Here is a 333-nt window from a genome sequence, read left to right on the forward strand (position 1 = left end):
AAATGGATAAGAAACAGAGATGCAGAGGAGAGTAAAAGAGAAGAAAGGTGGTGAAGAGATAAGAAAGAGGGAATGATGGAGAAAAAGGATAAGATACAGTAAAATAGAAGATGCGAGAGGGAAAAAAGAAGAGGAAGAAATAAAATGGATAAAAAGAGAAAAATGGAAAATGGAGGAGGAGAAAATAAATATAAAGAAAGAAAGGAAATGGACGAGAAACTGAAAAGTAAAACATAGAGGAGAGGAAGGCAGGAAATGGATAAGACAAACAGAGAAATAGAAAAGGACGTACGAGAAGCAGGATAACGAAGATAAAAGAAGGTCACAATACAG

This window comes from Penaeus monodon, chromosome 20, assembly GCF_015228065.2.
Source record: "Penaeus monodon isolate SGIC_2016 chromosome 20, NSTDA_Pmon_1, whole genome shotgun sequence".
NCBI classification, from domain to species: Eukaryota; Metazoa; Arthropoda; class Malacostraca; order Decapoda; family Penaeidae; genus Penaeus; species Penaeus monodon.